This window comes from Dryobates pubescens, chromosome 3, assembly GCF_014839835.1.
Source record: "Dryobates pubescens isolate bDryPub1 chromosome 3, bDryPub1.pri, whole genome shotgun sequence".
Classification (NCBI taxonomy): Eukaryota; Metazoa; Chordata; class Aves; order Piciformes; family Picidae; genus Dryobates; species Dryobates pubescens.
In genome coordinates, this window is record NC_071614.1 from 347,881 (window position 1) to 371,898 (window position 24,018).

Here is a 24,018-nt window from a genome sequence, read left to right on the forward strand (position 1 = left end):
CAGGTACTGCTGAGGATGCAGTTGTTGGCTTCCCAGCAGCCAATCAGTGCCAGTGTTCCCCAGATGTGCCAGGGATGAGTTTTCTTTCCAGGCTTCACCCTTGTGGTGATGCCTCAAGCTCAAGCATCCCACTGTATCTTGGGAGGCCACTGACACAGACCTGAAGGTGTCTATGTCTCTGTTTGAAACAGAAGTAGATAAAGACCCGCAAGTGCTGCCCTGGACTTAGTGCAGATGCTTCTCACAGGGAAAGCAGCAGAGGAGGCAGGGTCAAACCTCCTGACCTTCACTGTTGCTGCTGTTAGCAGAGCCCTCTGCAGCCACAAACTCCCTCTGTGAACTTGCTGATGCCTTTGCTCCTCTAGCTTTCTCTTCTAGCTCTGAGTGACTTCAGCGTGTGCCTGAGCAAAGACTCAAACTGCTGCTTCTTCAAGTGGGAGGTTGTCAGCAAGTTGTTTTTTCCTCCTCTTCTGCACTGTTTTAAGGCCTGGCTTTAAAAGCCCCATGCTGCTGCTGCACCTCGGTCAGCACAGAGCCTTCTTTTGGTCCAGGTCCATTGCCAACTTTAAGCTGCAAATGACAGGGAATGCTTCTGCTCCATTTAAATACCTTGTGGGTTTTTTAATGTTATATTTAAACGTATATGTAATGACTGCTTAGCTTTGGCTCCCCTCTTTTCCTATTCCAAGGCAGCTCCTATGGTCAGGTATTTAAAAATAGCCTCTGGGCAGAGCTCCTGGAGCCACATGCAGCGGTGCAGAGCCCCACGGCCCACGTCACGCCATGGGCAGCGCTGCGTTGTGGCTTCCCCAGGCTCTTCATGCCCTGTTGGTGCCTGTGGCCTGGCCATCAGCCAGCCTCTGGCCTCCTTGCCACAGCCAGGTTTTCCTGTCCAGGAGCAGGACTGTCTCTGCTGCTTTGTGCCAGCCCAGCTCTCCACAGTTTGTCACTAGCTGGGCAGTGGCCCTGCTTCTGCCCCTCCTGCAGCCCAGCAGCATCCCCCATGGCCGCAGCCAGAGCCTGCCCTGCCTACTCCTCCCTCCGACACAAAACGGATCTGCTAAGGACTTCTAAGAGACAGGAACCACTTTTCTGGCACCTCAAGTACTGCAGTTAGTGCTTTAATTATGGGGCTGGTGTCGTTAGTTGCCTTGGGGGCAATGGCTGTGGAGTGGGGTGAGTGGGAGCCTTCAGGAGGAGCCTCGTGGGACAGCAGCCAAGGTTCTGAGCAGGAGTCATCCTAGGGCTGCTCACTGTGACAACCCTGCATTTGCATACAGATTTCCTTTGTTTTTCCATGAATCTGCTCTGACTAATCCTTTGGCCTGTGCTTCATTAGCAGTGTTGACTGCAGACTGGTGGGTTTGGTAGCAGATGAAACAAAACTTTTCCTTTTTTCCCTCCTTCACATGTGCATGTACAAACCCAGGTCCAGGATGGCCTCTTTGATCTGATAACTGAGACGGTGCCTGACTTTGCTAGAGAAGCCACTGTCCAGGAGTGGGGTTAGGGGTTTAATCTAGCTCTGGTGTAGCTGAAAGCAGCTCAGGCACTTCATCCTGGCCGCGTTCTTCCTTCCTGAAAGCCCCATCCTATTTTCCTATCTCAGATTGCCACCAGCATCCCTTCAGTTCAAGGTCTTGCCCAGTCTTTCCCCATGACAGGTTCTGGCTGCCCTGCAGCCACCAGCAAGGTGATGAAACTGGCACTTTGAGCAGCATGGTGCCCCCGGTGGGGCTTGGAGCAGTTGGAGTTACTGACATTTGAGTAGCTCCCCAGCTTGCTTCCTCACCATCATATGCAAAGATCATCTAGGGGGGGGAAAAAGACACCTTAGGTTTTAATAAGAATTTAATATGGTCCTGGCATTGGGGTTTTCTCCCTGTGCTGAACTGTCGGTTCAGGGGTTTGCTCCCTTTTAGAGAGCCTTGCAGTGACACTCATTGGAAGCCACCAAAGGTTCATTTTTACATAGAATACATAGAATAAACCAGGTTGGAAGAGACCTTCAAGATCACCGCATCCAACCCATCAACCAATCCAACACCACCCAAACAACTAACCCACAGCACCAAGCACCCCATCAAGTCTGCTCCTGAACACCTCCAGTGATGGCGACTCCACCACCTCCCCAGGCAGCCCATTCCAATGTGCAATCACTCTTTCTGTATAGAACTTCTTCCTAACATCCAGCCTGAACCTCCCCTGGTGCAGCCTGAGACTGTGTCCTCTTGTTCTGGTACTGGCCGCCTGGGAGAAGCTGATACTGATGACAGGTTGTAAAGAATTATGGAATCTGCACCTGGCTGAATGGCTGTGGCTGTTACAAAGCAGGTTTGACACCAGGCCAGTTTTGGTCTCTGTAGACCTAATAAATGAAAGAGATTCTTCCCCTGGCCTGTCACGGAGCACAGCAGCGCAGTTCCCGGGGCTGGCTCCTCGCTGCCAGTGGGGAGAGAATGGTCCTTCTCTTGCCCTGTGCAATAAAAGCAGCACTAATTAGCAGAAAGCACTACAACAATCCCAGATGCTTCCTTTAGTATTTGAAGCTTGGAAAATAATTCTTTTTATGTGTAATTGTGATAAGAACTTTTGAGAACTCGGAGTGTTGTTAAACTTCAGTGATCAGCTTGCAGACTCTCCAGGCTGCTCTTTAGGCAGAGAGGAGCTGTTATAAGCCTCAGGGTTGAGCTGTTGGTTTGCAGGCTCTGACAGCTCCTCTGAAATAGGCCTTTTCTTCTTTGAAAGGTCAGAATAAACCTACAATTGACTTATGGAGCCTGGCACTCAAGTTGATGCCATTTCTTTCTGTCTGGGATGTAGAAGGAAGAAGTGGAGGAAAGAGGGAGGCCTTGCATCTGCTCAGCAGGCCCAGCTCTGTAATTGTGTGGAGATCAAAGAACCATTTGGTGGTGGTCGTTAACACCTTCCAGCACCATACCCCCTGCTCCCTCTGCCCATCCTCCTAGCGCAGCTTAGGGAGTTGGCACGCTCAAAGACCTGCCTCCTGACCAGCATGGGAGTAGAGGAATGAGGATTTGGGGTGCATGGGAAGTGGAATGGAAGAGGATGTAGAAGCAAGGTGGGCTGAGAAGCCCTGGAGTTGCCAAAGGACTTTTGCATGCTGTGGATAGGGATGGGAGGCTGAGTGTCCTGCTGATGTGAGAGTTGTGTCCTGCTGATGTGAGAGTTGTGCCTGCTGGGTGGGCATTAGAACCTCGTGCTTGGATGCCCTGTGTGTGTGCAGTGGTGCCAGCCATGCCAGGGGTATGGCACAGACGTGGTACAAGGGCTGGGAGTCTGCATGGCCTGTGCAGCAGCATTCCCACACATCTCCTGGGTAACTGGAGTCCTCTCCTTTGCAGTCATGAAGGCAGCAGCCAAACTGGCCTGCCTGCTTAGGAGCCAGCCAGGGAGCCATCACCTGAAGGCCTTCAGCTTCCCATAGAGTGGCTGAGGAGGAGCAGTGCCCTGTGACTCAGGGAGCAGATAAGGTGGGGCAGAGGTCCACAAGGCAGAAGGGTGGAAATGTGGCACAGAGGTGTCCAGAGTGCTCCAAAGCGGAGCCATGGACGTGGCTGGCAGCGGCAGGGAGATGTGAAGCTTTCTGTGCCCCCTGGCATTTCTCTGCAGCCAGCACTGCCCTGCAGCCTGCCCTGCAGCACAACATTGACTCAGTGAAGCTGTGGCCTGCCCTGCTCGTGGCTGGAGAGGCAGTAGCTTTGCCCTTTGCTTCCACCTGCACTTCAGCAACGCTTGGAACAGTTCAGATGTTTTCTGTCTTGTCAGATGTAACTTAACCCACTGGTGTTCAGCAGGAACAAAAGCAGTTGCCTCATTTTTGGGGTTTCTGCAGAATGATCCTCAAACCAAAGAAAGCAAGTGAGTCATCAAATTTAGTCATAAAGTTGGAGCTACTTTGATTTTCAGAAGTGAGTAGCATTTTGGGGGCAGCTTTGTTAGCCAGCATTAGAAATTCTAGCCCAGGTCCCCGTGTCTGTATCTGTGCAAATCCACATGCAGAGAGCGTGCTGCCCGAGTTCCTTGGGTTCTAGTAGATGGAGCAGGACTCCCTCCTCTCAAACTGGTGTCTGAATGCTGTACACTCCTTTTGACTCAGAAATCGGTGGGATTAATATAGAATAACTCTTTGTGTTGAAACTGCCACTGGAGGTTAGTGCTAAACCATTTCACATTTGGGGAGATGATGTGATAAAGAATCTGTTCCTTCATCTGGGTTCCATAGTGGGTTCTGGTGAGCTGGCTTACAGGAAAAAAAACACAGGATGCTTGGCAAGAAACCCAAGAATAATAGAAACCAGGCAGCTGCACTGGAGCTCCAGCAGGCAGCACACTGGAGGTACTGTTGTTGCTTCTGCCCTCTTTGCTGAAAGACTCACGAAGCCTCCACAACTGCTGCACTGTCCAGCCTGAAGTGTGTTAAGTGTGTGGTGCACGGTATCCAGCTGCCCAGGCTGGAGAGCAAAGAGCCACTGAGGCTGTGGAGGGGGAGTGGGACTTGCTCTGGCTGCACTGGGAGCTTCTTCAGCTCCTGCACCAGAGCCCAGGCTGGGCAGACTCTCTCTCTCTCACCTGGCTCTTCTCTAAGCCATTGAGGCTGTTCCCCTCCTTTTACTGCATCTTCTCCCTGGCTGCTGCTGTAATGCTGTGAAATGTGGGCAGGGTTGGCATGTTGTGCCCTTGCCTTGCTGGCTGGAAATCCTGGCCCAGCCCTTGATGACTGATCCTGTGTGCTGATCTACAAGAGAAAAGGGGAGAGTGTGATGGCAGGTGAGGGGTCTCAGCGGGTTTGCTGAAGGGTGGGATGAAGGCAAGGAGAGGGGTGGGAGCTCTTGGGATGGCTCAGAGCCCTGGTGTGAGAGCCTTGAGCGTTTCTGTCTGGAGTGCTGTTTGGGGTATTTCCACCAGAGGAAGGATTTGTGCTCAAATAAGAGATCTCAAAAAGGATATTAAGTTGTACAGATGCAGCCTGGGGCACAGGGGAGAAATCAGCACGCTAGATCAGAGCTGTCTAGATCTGAGGCACCAAGACTGTGGCTGCTCACAGGGTATCCATTAGAAACTACTCTTTGCTCCTTCTCGTGATGGGTTGCAGGCTCAAACCTTACAGTTTCTGGAGCTAAGCACACTCCTGGCCTGGCCAGGTGCTGTAGAAGAGGACACTTTATTCAAAGAAACTCACCACAGGGGGCTGGTGTGGGTGCTTCTGGTGTCAGCCTCTGCATATGACTGTGAGCCACAAAACTGAGGGTGCTGTGCCACAGCAGTGGGAAGCTACAGGTGCTGTTGTCAGTGTTGGTAACTCAGATTTCTTTCTTTTCTTTTAAATAATATGCCCCAAGCCAATAAGCCCCCTAGAATCCAGGTATAAAGTTGCTGTTCCATTTTAATCTCCTTTCCAGCATGAGGACAAGCTGTGAGCAGCTCGTGCAGTGTACTGTGGAGCTGTAACCTCCATGTGGGAGCCTGTTTATTTGCATAAGAACCATGATGTTTCATATTAGCTCACAGAGACATTTCATTTGAACAGATTGAAATAAAAGAGCAGTGCCTGGAGGAGATGTTGTGCTGCTGGTGTCACAGCACTTATGGGGATATTGCAGTTCCTGGGAATTAAAAAGGGAAGCATGATTTGGGGAGTTTGGGTGATGGAAAGCTCGCGTATTGTGGGAAGTGATGTTCCTCAGGAGGATATAAAGAGCAGCTTCCCCAAGCAAGCTTGGTGACAGAGTTGGTGTTCCCATGTAGGGAATCATCCCTCACCAGCTGAGGCCAGCACGCTGCTAGCATTCTGGTGTGGCTTTGTTAGCAACAGGGAGCTGCTGGAGGTGTCCAGGGAATCACTTGGACTGCAGAAGTGGAAAGTTAGAGGAACAGCAGAAGGGAGTCTTAGCTCACAGTGGATGAATGGGCTTGGTGAGTCTCTGCTGCTGGGTGAATGTTCAGCTGGCTCCAGTCCCTCTGGGAATCCAGTGGTGCTGGGAAGGTCAGGCCTGGTGATCAGCTCACACCCTGAGCCCCACCTTTTCCCTGAGGTGCAGCACTGAGGGTGTCTGTGCTCACAGATCTCCCAGAACTGCTCCTGGAGCCTTCCCAGGCGTTCCCTGGTCAGTGCTGTTAGGGTTTGGTTCCACTGAAGCCATGCTGCGTGCTGCCATGGTGAGCCCCTGAGCACTGCCACGAGGGTTAGGTTAGCTGGTGTCGCACGGAGTGGCTTCGGAGCTCTGCTGGCCTTTTGTGCTGGGTTGAGGCAGCCCCCTCTCTCCCCACCACAGGCAGGAATAGAACACTCAGACAAACGGATTGCAAAAGTGATGAAAGTTTAAATGGAAAGCAGTGAATGTTACAGAGAACCCAAAGCGCAGTGACAAAGAAAGATCCCAAAGCAAACCCAGAGGCATCCCATTCCCACCTGAGGGTACACCCGAGACCCTCAGGGCTCCTCCTTCCCCCTCCCTCTGCTGGGCTAGTCTCAGCTGGCCAGGCCTGAGACTGCCCATCCCCCTGTGGCCTTGGGCCTAGCCAGGCCCAACGCCAGCAGACATCTCCCCCAGTTACTGGCTGGCGGAGGAGGAAGAAAAGAGAACGTGCTAGACTCCGCACTGGATCTTATAGTGGTGCAAAGAATCATGGTAGGAAATACACACAATTTCCTGTGTCCATCCCTCTGGGCTGGACTTCTGGACACAGGAAGTGAACACACCAGGGGGGCACCCAGCTCAAACTGCAACACCTTTGCATGGGTTTTGGTCTGCAGGAGCTGAGTCTGTTACAGCTGCTTACAGCGAGAGGCAGCTACCAGTGCCTGGCACTCCTCGTCAGCTGGGCACTGTCATCTGAATGGAAATTTTCCTTTCCTTTTCCTTCCTTGAAAAGAGTGCTTTGCTGACAGAAAGTGTGTTCCACTGCCAGGTGCAACAGTGTGTGAAATTCTGCTCCCTTGCTTAAGGAAGGAGCTCTCTGTAGTTTCCATGGCCAGACAGTTAAGTTTCATTCAGCATAATTAAACATTTTCTCTTGACTGTAGCTAGTGATCAAATGATGAGTCTGGTGTTTAGAAACAATGAACCTAACTGTTTGAGGGGCTTGATAGCCAGTTCTGTTAGTTAAATTGAATTCAAGGTAGAATGGAATTGGTTGGTAACTTTTGACAGTGGAAGTGTGCTTCTAATGCTTCCTTGTTTGACACTGGTGGGGAAGCTTCTCACTTGATGCTGGTGACAGTCGTGGGTGTTCTGGCAGTGTGCATGTGGCTCATGCACAGGTTTGGCTGCAGCTCATAGGTGCTCTGTGAAAAGGAGGTCCATCAGGTGTCTCTGGGCTGAGCACAGCCTCACAGGAACAGGTGGCTGTTCCTTGGAAAGAATTATTTCTTACTGCAAAGCAAACCTGCAGCCAGCCTGAGCACACAGTGCTGGTTTTCTCTTCCCTTGCTCTGTTCTTCTGGGCCAGCTTTGTACCCAAGTGCCTAGGAGAGCTCTCGAGCAGTTCTTGTCTCGTCTGCTCCTCACAGCTGAGTAAAAAGACCTGTGAGTAGGATTTTGGTCTAAAAGAGGATTTCCTGCCTCTGTATGTTAGTTGCCAGTGTGCTGCATTTGTTTTTCATGATGAGATAAGTAACTGCTAAGCAGAAAAAAGGAAAGAAGGTCCCTGGAGATCCAGAAGGTCATTTCCCTGTGGCAGGGGCAGCAGCTCCCTGTGCAGCCACCCTTCCTCCTGGAGAGCTGACACATGACTGTGGCTCACTTGGTGCCACTGTGGGGGAAATTGTCTCTGGGAGCCCTGTGTGATCTTCACTGGGAGCCAAGCTAACCCATTTCACTCCAGGTTTTTGTGGCCTGGAAGTATTTTGTGAGCAGCTCTAGCTTTTTGAGTGAGCATTGGTGCCTCTGGGATGGGAAAAGGGGAGAGTGTGGCACTACCAGTCAAGCCTAGGAGTCACCAAGCCAAGAAAATGAGAAGCCTTGGGGAGTGGGGGTGAGATGTGGCAAGGGCACTGGAGGCAGGGATGAAGAACAGGGACCAGAGGATATGGCTTGAGGAAAAGAGGCAGGGGAGCTTGATCTGGAAAGTTCTTTTCTATAGAGGTTTTTGAATATAAACAAACACTCTGACTCCAGCAGAAGCTCCTTGAGAACATCTTCAGCCATCACCTGTGGCTAGTCCCCGTGCAGAGAATCGTTGTCCATTTGCAACCAGGCTCCTCCGTTGCCCCAGGAGCTGCACGGACTGACGCTGCAGGTGTTGGTGTGACCCCATCGGACCAGGCTGGGTGTCTCAGTGCCTCTTGTCCGGAAGCAGTGGGTGCAGCGCAGCAGTGTCCACGGCCAGGAACGCTGCAAGGAGCTCAGCTTTGCCAAGCCCTTTCCTGGCCCCGCGCCGGTGCTCAGCCCGCTGAGCGGCTGCCGCTCGGCTCGCAGGGTGGGGCTGCTCCGGGCATGACTCGGCTGGCAGCGGTGCAGGAGGCTGTGCCCTGCGGTGCCTCCTTGCTGCCAGCCGTCGGGACCCCGGCCGCTGGCAGGAGGCAGCAGCCGCCCTGGGGTTCAGCGCAGCTGCTGCCCGGGCAGCAGGACCCCTCTCCAGCTCTGCTCCTCACTCCCTGGGTGATGCTGGGTGAGTGGCCTGGCCAGGCTCTTCTGCCTTTGCTTGCTTTCTTGTGGATGACTCGAGATCCTTGGATCCCGTTTGGAAAAGTGCTGAGCACTGATAACGGCAGGCAAGGCAGCGGGGGCCGAGGGTTGAAAGAGCTAAATAAAGCACAACGTTGTGCTAAGTGCTGTGAAAAATGAGGTCTGAGTTGTGCCAAGCTGCAGACAAAGTTGTCTTCAGATCAGAGAATCGGTTTGACCTTAAAGCTGTCCCAGCCTTGGGCAGGAAGCTGGGAATCACGGAGTCGCTGGGAGTTAGGAGTAAGAGTGTGGCCATGGGACACACTGTGGGGTTAGGAAGCTCTTTGCTGCACATGCAGGAGAGGGTCAGTGCCACCTCCCAGACAGCAGCAGGGTGCAGTAAGTAGGGCATGTCCTACGCACCAGAGAGCAGGAGTGAAGAGATTGCTGCTTTGGTGAGTGGTGGCTGTGTGCTGGATGAAGCCGAGGTGCCATGGAAGTGACACAGTTGTGGGGGTGCCCCATGGCCCAGAGACAAGCAGAGATTTGTCCAGAGCTTCACCCCTGCCCTGGGCTCTTGCCTCTGCACCCAGGGGTCAGTGTTTTTGTTGTGGGATGCTTTGGGGTGCAAGAAGCACACCAGGTTTTGATGTGTCAGCTCAGATCAGCTCTGCACACCAAACACAGACCCTAGCGTTCCTCATGGCAGGAGCCCAGAGCCTGCTCCCTGCATCAGATACAGAGGGCTGCTGGTGTAGTGCCTGCTGCCAGAGTAGCATCTCTTCAGGCTCAGGGGCTGCATTATCCCAGTCGATGTCCGTGGCTAGTACAGTGCTGCTGTAGTCAGTTGGTAACAGAGGGGTTTCTGGCTGAAGCAGGGTTTAGCTAAATACTGTTTTAACTTGGCTAACCTGAACGCAAAATATCTGACAGGAGGTCAGGTTTTGTGAATTAACTGAGAAGTGGCCTGGAAATGCTGCTGGCATGTTTGCCAGGGGAGCTGCTGCCCTGGTGGGAGAGGGAGAGGCAGCAAGAGCTGAGAGGCCTTGAGAGTGGCTAAATACTGTATGAAATGCACAGAGGAAGGGCGCAGGCTCCCATCCAGCCTGCTCACAGGGCTCTGCTGCATGTGGCTCGGAGCAGCGTTTGGGAGTGCTGCTGTCTGGGAAAGCCCAAGGTGCTTTGGTTTGGCTGTGCCGGCAGTGTGGGCCCTTCCTGCAGGCTGGAAGTGCAAGAGGGGGACAGGGGAAGCAAGCTGGGTTTCAAGCAGCAGCAAACAATCAAGTTCTGTGCCTTACCCAGAGTGCTGGGGCTGCGGTGTGAGGCAGCATCACATCTTCCAGAAGCATCCCCAGCTCACACGGCCCGCAGCAGACCGGTGTGGGGCTGCGGGCAGGAGGATGGATGGGCTGATGTGGAGGGAGGAAGGACAAGGGAAACAAAGCCTGTGCTGTTCCCAGGTATTCCATGGAACACGGCCAGCAGTGGGTGCCCACTTTATTGCAATGCCACGTCTAATCCAGCATGGAAAACATTCTCTGTTCTGTGAAGGGAGGAAGGATGGCAATGGAAGCTTGCTCTGAGCTGATGCATTTTGAAAGCTGCTAATAACAGTGGAGTTTCTACAACAGAGAAGTCCGATTCCTCTGGGTTAAGTGGAACATCTGTTGAACAAATTGGCTCAGTTTCATGAGGCTGTTGCTAACTGTGACAGGTAGCTGCTGTTTTACAAACTCTGGGAGTCTGAACCTACCCAGATCCCTTCATGCTCTGTTACCACAGTAGCTCATTCTGAAGTGCTAGGATTTGGTGAGTGCAGCAGTGCTGTGGTAAATATTCACAGCCCAAACTTTAGCTCTCCTTTGGTGGAGCTTTGCCACTGGTTTGGATCACCATTGTTCACATGCTTTAATGCTCTGGCTTTCCAGCTTTACCAAATTGGTAGCGATGAAGGCTTTATTAGAAGCCTCTTTTGGTGCTTTTCTGCCTGCATTTCCTCCTGTCTGCAGCGTTTTCTACTTGGTTTACTTAAGGAGTTAGGATATTAACCAAATTTTAGTTGCTTCTACTGCTCTTTCCTTGTTTGGATTAATTCTTCTTTGCAGTGTCACAGCTGTGAGAAGAATCTTGTAGGTGACAAGTCTGTGGCTCCACGTGGTGGATGTTCAGAGCATCTGAAGTCAGCCAGCTGATTTCAGAGGAATTCTCAAACTGAGAGAAAGGGAGAAATGAAAACCAGTTTCTGAGCTTCTGGTACCAGGCACCAGGAATGCTCTGATTCAGACTCCTGCACACAGAGCTCACAGCAGAGGGGTTTCTCAGGTGCATCTCCTGGCAATAGCATCAGTGGCAGGAAGTCATGAGCCAGGTAACCTTAAGGTGCCATCAGACAGAGCTGTGGGAGCTTTGCTGCTGAGCAGTCAGTGCACAGAACGAGCAGTGCTGTGCTCACAGGGAAGAGCTGAGCTGGGAAGGCAGGGAATGTGGACTTCTTTGTAGCCCATGTGTTACATGGGGAGCACCAGGCTGGCATCCAGCATGGGCATTCTGTGGGACTGTCAGCTGTGACATCTTCAGCTGGTGGTCAGGCTGCGACTGCTGGAGTAGCTCAGTCTGCGAAGGATGCAGTGGAAGCTGGTGGAACTTCCCAATGTCACTTCAGCAGGTCAGGCACTTTGGAGGTATTAAAGCTTCCAAAACAGCCACAGTGTTAATGAGTAGTCATCACGTTAATTAATAGCCACAGTGTTAATGAATAGCCATCATGTTAATTAATAGCCATAACGTTAATTCTGTGGTGATTTGGTTTTCCTCTGTAAGGCAGAGGCCAGTGCCAGTATAAATAAGAGGGACAGCAGTGTAGGATGCCATTGCTTTGGGAGATGGCTGGGGTGAGCAGGAAGGGGGGTGTGCAGTAGAGGCTTGTGCAGGTGCATGTGAGTGCTGGCAGCACAAGGAGCTGCCCCACTGCTGGTGTGGGATGTTCAGAGTCCCCTTGGGTCAGCTCCATCCTGGCTGCAGCTCACTGCAGTTCTGGATGTCATGGATGACACAAAGCGAGGGGAAGCTCTGTGGCTGAAGTCCTGCGCCAAGGCCTTTTGAAGTCTTGTGCAGCAGCTGTGGTGAAGCTGCAGAAAGGCTCTTTGCCTCCATCACATCTGCACGATCCTCAGCAGCAGAACTGTTCCGCTGTGAGCTGTCATTCAGCTCATCTGGGCTGGCTGCCTTAAGACTTTTTTCCTTTTCCATACTGGGAATGCTCTCATGCCTTTGGGAAGAGGCTTGCAAAGGTCTGGCCTTGAGCGCTTCTATGCAGAAACAGGAGGCTCCATTCAACAGACAGCCAAGAGGAGCTGAGATGTGGAGCCTGCAGCTCAGTGAAGCAGCTTTAGGCTGCACCTCATGAGTTGGACTTCCTGTGTCCTTCCTTGTGTGGGGCAGTGCAAATGCTGCGGCTTCTCTGTTTAGGACTTTGGTGATCTGGGCTGTGAGCAGTTGGTGTGTGTAGGGTGCTTGGCTCTCACACAGGATGCCACAAACAAGAGCTGGAGAAGTACACTGGAAATGAATGGGGGTGGGGGGGAGAGGCTGTTGTAAGTAAGACTTATCCTATTCTATCATCAGGAATTACTGCTGAATGTGCTGCTGCTTTTCAGCTGAACACCGCTCAGGCCCTGCTGTAGACTCTTAGGAGTAGGCCTGTCAGCGGAAGAGCAGAGCACTGATTTATGCCACTGCAGAAGTTTGGGTCGTGAGATCCAATCAGCATAAATAAGCAAAGTGAAAAAAGGGCACAGGAAGCAGAGTGCTGCTTGTGAGAGCTGTTAAATGCTATTTGCAGAGTTATCTCTCCTGGTCACAGAGCCATTTCCTTTGCTCTCTGCCAGGAGGGCTGTGTGACTCCTCACACTTGGTGTCCGTGGAATGGGATGTTCCCTTGGCACACCGAGGAGTTCATGCCCTCCTGTGCTGAACAGCAAGGCTCCATTGCCAATGCCTCGAAACGCTGTGCTGAGAGGACAAGGATGGTTCTGCTGGAGCTGGAGCCCGGCCTGCCCGCCCCCGGCGCGACCGTCACCGGGCACCCGCACGCCCCAGGTGACCGCTGGGGCTTCCAGCCTCACACGTGGAAAACATCTGTGTCTGCTGGTGCCTGGGGGGGACATGCAGGTCCTGCAGACAGAGATGCTTGCCAGCAGCACTCCAGTTTATGCATTGTTTTGTCTGCAGGTTTATAAACTGTCAGACAAGCTCCTAAGGCCACCTCAAAGCTGAGCCTCTGAACAGCTCTGGTCCCAGCTGCAAGGACTTACCTTGGAACCAGGAACTGCCCAGGCTGATAGAAAGTTGTAGAGTTTCAGCTGTCATAAATGTGGTTTCAATGCAGTTGCAAGCAGCTTACTTCCTCCTCCAGCCAAAGGGCAAACAGCCATGTAATAAAGGATCCTGGGCTCATTCCTCGGCTGGGTTCAGTGCTTTCTTTGGTCCATCCACAGAAAGCTGGACTGGCTCAGGACTGTTCTCAGGTGTTCTTGGTCATGACCAGCCCTGCAGATGGACAAAGCAGGGTCTTTGGTCACCCCTCAAGCCTGGCAGCAGCAGCCCTGTGAGCACGGCTGGTGTGTGGCCAGGCTCCCCGGGGAGGAGCGAGCCCTGCCAAGCTGGCTCCTGGCCACCACAAACTGCATGGGCAGCAGAACCTGCTGCAGAGCTGGGAGACTGTTCTTCTCTTTAGGGACTCCCCTCCTTACATTCCACTGCAAATTGGCTTTATTCAAAGTCTTTTATCATTAATATTTTGAGGCCTGATTGCTCAGCTTTTCTGGACAGCCTTCTTCTGAGTTCATTCACCCATCCTGCCTCTGCTCCTGCACTCAGCAGGAGTACAAAAGGCAAGGAGTTGTTCTGCTCCTCTGCACTCTCTGCTGCTTCAGGTGTGGCTGGGGCTGCTCAGGGCCTTTGAGTCAAGCCCTGACTTCCCACCCAGAAAGGGGCTGTCATCACTTCTGTGTCTGCTGGTATGAGGCACTTGAGCAGCAAATACCTCCTGAATATTGCCCACATACTCTGCTTGCTGGGCAGAGCTGCTGAGGAGCTGTGCCAAGGAAAGCTGCCTCTCCTGTGGGAGCTTCTCCAGGGACTCTGCTTGGTTACTGAAGCTGCAGCACTTGCTGCATAGGATAATCCACAGTGGAGCTTTTCTTCTCCACGTGAGGGATGGCACTGCAGTTAAAGCCCTGTGAGAGACCTTTAGGCAGAGCTCAGCAAATGTGACTCTGCCCTGAAGCATTTCCCTTCTTCCCCTCCCTCGCTTTCCTCACCTCTCAGATGAGCAATGGAGAGCCCTTACTGCAGACCTGTGGAGTACCACACAATCACAGTGACCTTCTCTTGACTTCATGCAAGAAGGTTCATAGTCCTTAGAAGGACAGTTTCCTCCTGAGCTAGCCAAGGGTTTCCCTTCTTCAGGAAGGGAAGTAGGGTCAGTCAGCTCCATGCCATGAATGGGCTGCTCTGATTCCTAGAGGAGTATGGTCCAAGCAGACTGTGGGCCAAGACCAGCCTACAGGAAATTTCCATCTGCTCTGCTTACCAAAGGAGATGGAGAGCAGCTCTGCAGCAGCAGCTGCTGCCCAGTGGCTGGACTGGCTTGCCACAGTCTGGTCTGGAGGAAGGTAGTGTAGAAGGGGTCAGGTTGAGAAGCTTCCCTTCTCAGCTGGTCCAATCTCATTTCCATGGTGACACCGTGACAGCATTTCTGGGGTAGCTGCTTGTGGCATTTGCAGGCTGGTCAGGTCAGTGACTACCCTGAGGACTAGGAAGTGAGACCTGTGAGAATGAGCTGGTGTGGGAGGTTCTGCACCCAACCTCCAGAATGTGAATGCAAACCCTTGTAATAAGCAACCTCTTTTAATAGAAACCCACATCCTCCAGAGCAGCTCATGAAAGGGCCCTTATCAGTCAGAAGCTCCTAGGCCATAGGAGCAGCATCTTGATCTGTGAGAATCAAGCTGTGTGGAAGCACCTAAAGGTGCCCTGACAGAGGGAAAGGTTACAGCATGAAATAATCTTACTATTTGCCTGGGAATTCTAGTGATGGGAAAAGAGAGGCTTAAACAAATGTCCCAGCTGTGGGAAAAGCTCTGTTCAAAGCTTTCACCTTTCTAGACTCCACAGTCGACTGAGCAGGTGTAAATCTGTGGGAGCTCAGGCTCCATTAATTCTGTTGTTTGTGGGACTCCTTGCTCCTTAGATATTTAAATAACAGTAATATCAGCAGCATAAGTGGCTCCAGCCAATGCATTTTTGCATATTTAATTATGCAGAGATTTTCTTACAACAATCCTAACTTCCAGAGACAGTTTTTGTTTCCCTGTGAACATTACTTTCAGTGTTTGCAGGGCACCTTCTCTCCCTGCTGGGACAAATGGAGCAGTTGCTGCCCCTGCTTTCCAAAGCCAGGCCAGGCAGGGCTGGCTCCTTCCAGCCACTTGCCCAGAGGTCTGCAGGGCCCTGCCCAGAGATGCTGGAAGGTTCATGGCACTGTGGTTGCGCACCAGGGGAGCTGACTGGGCAGAGCGAGGTGGCTGCAGCGCGCCGCTGGGTGTGGAAGCGCTGCCAGGGGTGCAGCTCCCCGGCAAGGGTGTGCGCAGGACCCGCGGGTTTGTGTGAGCTGCCTGCCTGCAACGCAGGAACCGCTGCGAGCGTGGGGCAGAGATTACGCAGTGCAGGTTCTACGACTGGCTATGGACAAGCGAAACAGGACAGGCGAAACTTTTGACCCTGCACCAGCAGCTGGAGCTGTGCAGAGCACCTGCAGCTGGCAGGGGTTGGCGCCTGGCGGGGCTGCGGCACCCCCTGCCCGCGTTCCCGGTGCGGGCAGCGTCCCCAGCTCGCACGCTGCAGCTCTCCCCGCCCCGCCTCGGCAGCGCCTGCTTCGTTTCTCCAGGACCATCCATTAGCTTGGCAAGAAGAATTCCACTTTTGTTGCTCGTGTTTGACTCGCTGGGTTCCTGACCAGCCTGCCAAGTCCATTTGGAACAAAAAAATCATTTGAGCAGTCTGGATGATTTTGGTGGTTCAGACTGCAGCGGATTTATTGCTGAGCTTGAAAGAGCCAGGGGAACGTTTTACGGCGTCGTGCTGCTGATGTGGGGCTGAAGGGACAAGGGGATGGGATCTGGGAAGTGCCATGCCCAAGCTCAGCTCCTCCTGTAGGTGTGTGCTGTGTGACTGCTGCCTGAGTTTGCAGTCTGCAAAATTTAAGGAGCAAAGAGACCCAGAGGTCAAGTGCTCCTGTGACAGTGTTGTGGCATTTAGCGAGTTCAGTGGCTTTTGGGTTTGCTGGTACCTGTGAAATGCTTCAGGAACGCGGAGAAGTGAAAGTCTGAATTCCAGAGCATGGTTGCCCTTTTCCTGTCCGTTTTGTTGGTTAAGGAAATCAGGAGTCCGGTTGCACCGTTGGCACTGAGCAACGGCTCTGGAGCCGGCCAAGCACATTGGGTGCAACTGGCTGCCTTCGAGGGGCTGCCTGAAGCAGGGGGTGTCTGTGTCTGTGCGTTGGGACTTCTCCTAAGGTTGGTTTTACTTAACCAGGCTCTGACGTCTCTGTGTTTGGGAGCAGCCCAGGGTTGCTCCTTGTGATCCAGCCGCTGTCGCCTTTCCCTCTTGGCTTTGCCTCCCGGCTGTAACCCGATGCCGTGCCAGATGTGTGGAGGCGGAGCAGCAGCGCTCCCAGCTCTGGGAGCATTGCGGGGGGGGCAGTTACTTCATTATATCTGTGGTGCACAAAAATTTTCCTTTGGTCTTCCAGAGCGGCTGCTATGGAGTGCAGAAATTGCAAGCATATGGGAAGAAGCTAAAGGAGATAGTGGAAGAGGCTGCTGAGAGGAGAGCAGCGTTTTCAAACACTGATACAATAAAGAGGAGTTGGTTAGGTTTGTTTTCTTAGGTCATGCTGAAGCTTGCACTGCACATTGATTGCTGGTTTAATTCCATCCCTTCTTGGAGACGAGTTGTGTTCATTTTAGCCATGCCAGTACCTGCAGCAAAGAGCTGCTGCTGCTGCAAGCTCTAGGGCACTTCAGTGGCGCAGTGACCGCTACCACCCGAGCTTGGTCTGGGCACAGGAGAGTTTGAGACTTCCCTGGTTGTTACAAGACAGTGAATGAAAATTACTCCCGTGCCAAGCAGTGCATGCTGCCAGGCTTCATTCTTTCTCCAGTTCTCTAACCCTGCCCTCACATCAAAAACCTCACCACCAAAATAAACTTTGTCATTTAAAACCATCAGCCGCCTCCACCAGGGGTGAGGGGTTGGCAGAGTCACCCAGCAGGTGTCCATCAAACATCACTGAGAAACCTCACTCCAAAGGGAGCAGCAGAGTTCTGAAGCATGCAGTGATGCCCCTGTGCTGGTCAGGACTTCTGTGTGAGCTGGGCTGCGGCATGGCAGCTATTCCTCCTGCAGCTGGCAGCAGCCAGCTGTTTGCATCTGGGCTGCCAACCTCATGGAGGGCTTCTGGGCTTGTTGTACGCAGGAGATACAAGAAGCAGCCGTGTGGAGAAAGTGTTCTTGATCCATGGGGCAGAAAGGCAAAAGAATTAAAGAGGTGTTTCATACTGGAGAAAAGAAGAGTTTATGTTCTCTTAGGGGTTTTGAAGTTCAAAGAGGCATCGGAATGTTGTTACTGAAAAGTTGTTACTGAAGCATTGTGGATTATTTCCATAGTTTCACTGACTGAACAGAAATCTAACTGAAGGACAGGCCCCTGCCACAGGCTTGGCTAGCTTTGTGTTCCAGGGGCTGAAGTATCTCCAACCATTACTTAATAAATACAATTTCTGCCTCTATCAATGCTCTGTGAAGCATGGCAGCACATCACCCAGACTGAGGGCTGGGTCCAACTTGTGCCACCCTGCTCCCCCTTTCCCTTGCTATCTGCTGGGTGTGCAGTGTGCACTGCCAGTGATGTGCTGTAGTTTGGAGTTCCTCACTTTGCGCTGCAGCATCACACTGACACTCCCATTTCCTACTCGTTGCTGGAAACAAAGTGGTTAAAGTGACTCCTGTGGTATCACTCCAAGCTGGGTACGAAGGTTTCCATGATGAGTGGCACACCAGGCTCTTATCTACCCCTGCTAAGTGGGTGAAATGCCGCCTGCGGAGCGCCCGGCCCAGCTTCCTTCCAGCCTTATCTGCATATCTGAGTCACTTTTCTTTGCTGTGCTCTCAGAGTGGCTGACAGAAGCCAGCATTTCTGACTGCATCTCACAGACAGGTACAGGTAGAGTGTGATGGGGACTTTGCTCCCAGGAGACATCTTTGCAATGCCGGTGGCATCTTGCCCTGTGTAATGGGTTGGGGCAGACCCCCTCCCCACCACAGGCAGAAATAACGACTCAGGCAAACGGATTGCAAAAAGTGATGGAAAGTTTAACTAGGAAAACAATAACAACAATGAAAGCTTTACAGAGACCCACAAGCACCGTGACAAAGAGAGAGATCCCAGAACATACCCAAGAACATCCCCTCCCCACCTGGGGGTACACCCAAACCCCCCCCCAACCCAGCCTGGGGCCTGGGCAGGCCCAAGGGAGGCAGCTCAGCCATTGTACCTAGGCAGCAGCAGGGGACGAAAGAGGAAGTGAAGACCCCGCATGGACCTTTTATAGGGGAGCAGGGCATTATGGGAATGGAATACCTGGTCCCTGTGACCACCCCCTGGGCTGGGCACACCCCTTGGGACCTCCCAGGTGTGGCCTGCGCAGTGGCATCTGGGCCAGCACCCAGCCTAAACCACCACACCCTGCTGTCCCATGTCTAAGTGTTCCTCACCTGCAGCCAGACTCACCTGGTCTAGCTCAGGGCTGGAGGCAGCAGAGCACCATCCACCACATCATGGATATTGGGGTTACTGCCACAGGAGTATCCTGGGTATTGCAATGGTTTTAACTTGTTATTGAACTGTGATCTAATCATTAGTAATTAGCAGACAGATTGTAGGTACAGTGTAACACAGCATTATCTGCATCTCCAGACTAAGTGCTGGCTGTGGAACTGGAGAGTAAAAGCAGTAATTTGCCCATCTAGGTGTAGCTAAAGGAGCTGGTTGTCAAGGTAGATCTAACTGAGTGCACAAGGTGCCCCGAAGTGCCAGGGCAGCCTTGAGCTCGGCACTGTGCTGCGTGCCTGACACAGGTACTTGGAACATGACAGGAACGGCGGCACTCAGCATCCATGTGCTCCATGGGCATGAGGACTGGATTGATTCTCGGCTCTAGCAGCAGGTGGGGGGGGCAGAATGGAGAGGTGATTTCGTACCCCTCATTGGCCTGGGTGCTGGTTCTGCCCTCTGACAGCCAGTCCCAAGGCTCAGCTGGAGCGCTGGTGGGGTGCTTGCAGATGTGACTGCCTCTGGCTGATAAGCTTGTGATGAGTTACTGAAGGTTATAGGGGAAAAAAAGTAAGGAGCTTAGATCTAGGAAAAGGGTAGGGGGCTGCCTGCAAGGGGCTAAGGCTGTCCCAGCACGCCCTGCCTTCACTCCTGCTGTACACCAGGCAGGGCAGTGGGGCTGAGTCCACCCTCAGCATCCTGATCTCTCCCTGACTGCGATGCTGCTGCAGCTGGACAGAAATCTCCAGACTTGTGCTGGCTTCTTGTAAAGCCTGCCCAGGGATTTTTGATGACACATCACATTTGGGTTGCTGTCTGGAGGACTCCCTGTGCACAGAGCAGTGTATTTCATTTGGCCTTCCCAAGCTTCTGTTCTGAAGCTCCTCTCCTCTCACCCAGGCTGCTTTGCTGTGGATGACTTGGTTGGAAGATAGTACAGGCCCCTGCCTACTGTGCATCTGGTACCTAAATGGAGTAAATTCAACTTGGAGAGGCTTGGGGAGAAGAGAGGAGTTTAAAATGGCTCCTCTTTAATTAATCTTGGGAAAATTCTGACAAATCTGACTTCACTTGGTGCATGCTGCATGTCCTTAACTCCACTGCATTCTGACTGCACAGACAGAAATCAGAGGGTTGGTTTTGTCTTCTTTTTTCACAGTGATGCTTTGGTTTGTCAGTAGTCAGGTCTGGGGTTACCTCATTTTAGCACCTGCAGAGTGAGGAGTGTCTGTGGTTTGTGATGTTTCTGCCTTTCAAAAAGCTTGCTTTCTGCCAAGGAAACATTCTGGTGGTGGCTTTAGTAAAACCCAGCTTTGAAGTTCTGACCTTTTGTGAAAGTGGTTTGTTGCCAGTGCTTGTAAAGCTCTGCTGATAATGGTGGTGATAATTTCCCCCCCCCCGTAATCCAGAAGTCTTGAGCTTGTTTAAACACCTTGGCACTTGCAGAGAGCAAGCTCCCTCTGTGCTGGCTTAGAGCTACCTCCTTCCTTTGGGGAAACAAACACAAACAAAGCAGGGAAGCAGCCCAAGCCTTGCTTTTGTTAGTTTTTTGGCTAACAGGTAAAAGGATCTTGAGACCTGCTGCATTCAGAGGGCAGCTGGACAAGGAATTTAGGTAACTTCTGTGCTTCTAAGTCCTCAGCAGCCTGAGACAATGTAAGGACTCTGTCCTGAAGAGTAAGGAATATTCTGATTTTATTCTAGCAAGGCACATACCCATGAGCTTTGCTGCTAGGGATGTGAATGGAGCCCTGGACTTAGGTCTGGTGAGGCAGCTCAGAGAGCTGCAGTGTTGAATCCTCAGCATTACTACCCTGCTCTTAACTACAGGCCAGCTGGATCTTCACACTGCAGCATGAACATCTCCAGCTGGACTTGGAAGCAGCAGCAACTCATATAGATTGTGGGCAAGTGGCAGACATTCCTGCTAGGATCTGCTGCTTGTTTACCTGGGCTTCTCTCTCATCAGCTTTGGCCTCTGCAAAGCTTTGGGAATGGTCTTCAGCTGAGCTAAGTCAGAAGCAGTTTCCCAAATCCAAGCGACTAACGGGAGTGTCTGTGGGGACCTTCCAAAACAACAGCTTCCCAAACCCACAGATCCCGTCACCTGCAGTACAGAGAAAAGCAGCTTCCAGTGTCCAGACCCTTCATGGCTTTATCACAATCAGTTGTGCAGCATCATCTGTCCCTCATGTGAGACAGATGCCTGGCATAGAACCAGCGCAGGAGGTGGTCTCGCAGTGTTGCTCAGCCAGTGAGTGGTGGCTTGTCTCCGTGGGCAGTGGCTCTGTGCTTGGTGCTGCAGGTGGCCCCAGGGTCATCCTGCTGCTGGGGTGCAGGCTGGAAGCACAATGCTCATGGCTGCTCCTACACTGCCTTTGGTTGTCTGTTGGCTTGTGGTTGGATTTCTGACTTGAAAGCCATAGAAGACTTGACATCCAGATTATTTCTCAGGTCATCTCTGGCTCCCTGTGCCATAGTGCTGCTAAAGCTGCCAGCAGATGTTCTCTGTTAGCCCTCTTTGGCTGGCTGTGCTGCAAGTCCTGCTGTTTCCTCTGTAATTTTGGGAAAGAAAGTGCCCAGGAGCAGGGACAGTTATGTTCAGGGCCGTGGCTGAGCTCCTCTCCTGGGGATCCCTCTTCACTCAAGGTAAAGGGCCTAGACACTTCTGTATTTTTACCTTGTTAACATGAAGCTTACAAAATGTAGGTTCTTAAGAACCTGGGACAGGCAATTTGTAAGAACCTCAATAACTGCTAAGGGTGATTGTCCAGGACTTCAGCAACTGGTCCTGTGAGCTGTGAAGTTCTGAGATGAGTCCTGTGAGCTCTGTGTGTGCAAGGTGGAGGTGGGAGCCTCTCTGCAGAAGCAAAATGACCAGGGAGCCTGGGGTTCCTCCAGACTTGGCTTCTCTCCCCCATCACTGCCCTTGTGTCATCTCCTGCTGCAGTACAGGTCCTCAAACATCAGCTTCAGGAGAACGGAGCAGCTGGCCCTGAGGCCAGCCTGTGGAACTTTGAAGAGTTAGCAGTGGGCCCAAGTCCTGAGGTGTTCCCTAAGGTCCACTTCACTACTTAGTGCTGAGCATGCGGGGGCTGCGACCGGACACAGCTCTGCTCAGGTAGGGCTCTGGTAGAATCTTGCACCTGGTTTCCCCTGCAGGGAATTCTCTGTGTACCTAAACTGTGCTGTTTGTGTCCTTGGATGAAATGAGTGTTGAGAACTGAGAACTGCCACTGTCACTGCTGGCACTAGTGGCACACCTTGTGGCATACTTTGTGGGATGAGAGGTGAACAAGCCCTGTTCCTGCTGAGCTGTCACTGTCCCTGCTCAGATGCTCCTCAGTGCCCCACACCCTGTGCTTCCCCTTAGCACAGCAGGGGGATCTGTGACCCTCATCAAGGAAAATTGGAAGTTCTTGGATTTTTACAATACTTGGGCTAAATCCCAGTTTTGTGGCAACAGTCTGCTTGTAAAGAGGAGCACAGGGCAGTTGTCCTAGAGCTGGCCTTTGTGTCTTATCGGAGTATTGAATGATTTGATTATCATCAAATTAATTCCAGCTGCTGCTGCTCTTCCTTTCACTTTTGTTTTACTTGGTAGGCTGCAGGCTCTGCCTCTTCCTTTTCTCACAGGTGGTGTTCTCTCTGACAGCCTGTGTGGTTTCCAGGAGTACTTGTGAGGGGTTCAGCTGAGCAGGGTTTTTCTCATGGTTCTGTCAGATACTGATAGAAGTTAGCCCCATGTGGTGGTGTAGCCCCAGCTGGCAACTCAGACGCACGCAGCTGCTCTTTCACGCCTCCTCCAGTGTGATGGGGAGGAGAATCCGGGGTAAAGAGTGCAACTCAGGGGCTGAGGCGAGAACCGTTTAAGTATCTGAACTCAGATATAATTGTATTAATCAGTAACAACATTTGCTGCCTGGTCAGCCCCTTCCTCCTCTGCAGTTGCACGTTTCCTTATCGCTGCTCAGACTGCCGGTTTTTCACCCCGTTCTGCAAGCGAGCCGGGCGCTGGCAGGAGCCGAGCCGTGGGAAGAGTATTTATTGCAGCAGAGCTGCAGTTACAGGCAACCCCCAAAGTACTCGGGGGGTGGGGAGGGGTGGGGGGGGGAAGACTGAGTCTGGCATGCCAGAGAGCCAGGATGAAGCATGCTCGATGTGTAGTTTAGTCTCCCATGGGATGTTTTGGGCAGCGCGTGTGCCCCACGCCGGGCACTGCCCGCAGCCCGGCAGGTCCTTGCTGCCGTGGCAGAAGCGGTGGCCGCGCTCCGCTCCTCCGCCAGCGGCACGGGAAGGTGCAGGAGCTGCCGAGCGCCCCGCGAAGGGCCGGCGGCCGGGGGGCGCCGAGGGGCGCCGGCTGCCCCCGGAGCGCCGCGCCGGCCCCGGCGCACGTGACTGCGGGAGCGGCGGTTCCTGAACGGGGAGGAAGCGGCGGAGAGCGGCGCGGCCGCAGGAATTTTCGAGCGCTGCAGCGTGCTGGCTGTCACAGGGGCATCTCCCCGCTCAGCACTTAGGGGATTAGCGGGGCCGGGCTGTCAGCTGTGGCCAGGAGCGGATCACAGGACCATAAGCTGCTGCGTGCGCCTCCGCGTCCCGCGTGTGCTGCGCTGTGCAGCCAGACCTAACCGCTGGCCTGCCTCGGGCTGAGAATTCACAGGCTCCTGGTCTTTGCTAGTGCTTTCCTCTTCCGTTTTCCCTCTGCTCCTGTTTTTCACACAAAGCCATGTGATGGATGGGAAATGTATCCGCGTCTTGATCTGAAGACGCAGAGAAACCTAACTGGAGAGATCTGCCGGCAGCTGCAAGGGCTGCGAGCCCAGGAGGTGTGTTGCGAGTGACTTCATTGTCCGTGCGCTCCTTGCACGTAGGTGTGCTCCGCGGTGCCGGGGGCAAGGCAGGGGGGCTGCTTTGGGGGCGTGGGGGAAGAGTTGGTTTCCTTAGAGCATTAAGGCTTTCGAGACGATGTTTCTAAATAGCAAATATAAAGAAATGATGTACGTTTGCTTCTCCAGGCTCTGTAGTTTCCCCTTTTGTAATGGCTACAGGTGTACTCGTTGTTGGCTGTGACAGTTTTACGTGTTTATGAGGCTAAATATATCTCCGTGCACAGGAAATGTTTTTGTAAGCAAGTTTTCTGGCGTCCAGAATCCTACACAAACCCAGCTAGATTTTCCCACTGTCGAGAGGAGGTGGAGCCTGAGGGCGTCTCTTTCTCTGCAGTCATTACTGGTCAATATTCAGTAATTGCTGGGCACGTGAAGAAGTACAGGTATGTCAGGCGGAGAGGTTTGTGCACGCAAGCTTTCTCCTGAGCAGAGCTGAGGCAGACGAAGCAGAGGGACAGGCTCCAGTCGTTGTGTAACTCCTCTGGGCTCTAATCTGAGCAGTTTTCCTTACGGGACGCGATAGCTAAGCAGAGCCACGCTCAGCTAATCTGCAGACCTTGCATTTATCTCATGGCTGTGCGTGCTGATGTCATTGGCTGTCTTG

At 52.6% G+C, this 24,018-nt stretch overlaps 1 protein-coding gene across 3 annotated transcripts in view; it reads left to right on the forward strand.

Moving 5' to 3' along the window:
• The window catches only part of NCOA2 (nuclear receptor coactivator 2), a 101,926-nt gene that overhangs the window by 30,878 nt on the left and 47,030 nt on the right, over positions 1-24,018 (forward strand). The window contains exon 1 of one of the 3 annotated variants that reach the window (XM_054178897.1): positions 23,117-23,351. The exons of the other annotated variants lie outside the window; for them this stretch is intronic. The gene's annotated coding sequence lies outside the window, so the exon portion shown is untranslated. Of the gene's footprint in view, positions 1-23,116; positions 23,352-24,018 lie in introns of those variants that run through there. 3 annotated transcript variants of the gene reach the window in all.